The following is a 1,004-nucleotide window of genomic DNA, read 5'->3' on the forward strand; positions in this document are numbered from 1 at the left end:
ACCGCTGGCTATGAAGACAACATTTTGGCACAGACAACGAGCTTTAGGCCAGCGTAGAGAATTGGCGGAAAGCACTGGCGGCTGCCTTCTATGATGATGGTATTGGAAAGTTGGTACAACTCTACGACGAATGTCTGAGTCAGAACGGCGACTACGTAGAGAAGTAGCTGAAAGGTGTAGCTAACTGTTACAAATGAAACATTTCTGATTTTCACTGTGATTTTTATTTCGCGACCAATCGTAACTTATTAAAACTGTGTGCACCGACCAAGACTCGAACTCGGGACCTTTGCCTTTCGCGGGCAAGTGCTCTACCATCTGAGCTACCGAAGCACGACTCACGACCGGTCCCCACAGCTCTACTTCTGCCAGTACCTTCGGTAGCTCAGATGGTAGAGCACTTGCCCGCGAAAGGCAAAGGTCCCGAGTTCGAGTCTCGGTCGGTGCACACAGTTTTAATCTGCCAGGAAGTTTCATATCAGCGCACACTCCGCTGCAGAGTGAAAATCTCATTCTGGAAACATCCCCCAGGATGTGCTAAGCCATGTCTCCGCAATATCCTTTCTTTCAGGAGTGCTAGTTCTGCATGGTTCGCAGGAGAGCTTCTGTAAAGTTTGGAAGGTAGGAGACGAGGTACTGGCAGAAGTAGAGCTGTGGGGACCGGGCGTGAGTCGTGCTTCGGTAGCTCAGATGGTAGAGCACTTGCCCGCGAAAGGCAAAGGTCCCGAGTTCGAGTCTCGGTCGGTGCACAGAGTTTTAATCTGCCAGGAAGTTTCATATCAGCGCACACTCCGCTGCAGAGTGAAAATCTCATTCTGGAAACATCCCCCAGGCTGTGCTAAGCCATGTCTCCACAATATCCTTTCTTTCAGGAGTGCTAGTTCTGCATGGTTCGCAGGAGAGCTTCTGTAAAGTTTGGAAGGTAGGAGACGAGGTACTGGCAGAAGTAGAGCTGTGGGGACCGGGCGTGAGTCGTGCTTCGGTAGTTCAGATGGTAGAGCACT

The 1,004-nt window shown here is 50.7% G+C and overlaps 1 non-coding gene across 1 annotated transcript; it reads left to right on the forward strand.

Moving 5' to 3' along the window:
- The first annotated feature begins 675 nt into the window (after positions 1-675).
- Positions 676-749, forward strand: Trnas-cga (transfer RNA serine (anticodon CGA)). Its single transcript has one exon. It is a non-coding gene; the product is annotated as a tRNA-Ser (tRNA).
- Positions 750-1,004: the final 255 nt, after the last annotated feature.

The sequence above is a fragment of the Schistocerca nitens genome, chromosome 5 (assembly GCF_023898315.1).
Source record: "Schistocerca nitens isolate TAMUIC-IGC-003100 chromosome 5, iqSchNite1.1, whole genome shotgun sequence".
Lineage (NCBI taxonomy): Eukaryota > Metazoa > Arthropoda > Insecta > Orthoptera > Acrididae > Schistocerca > Schistocerca nitens.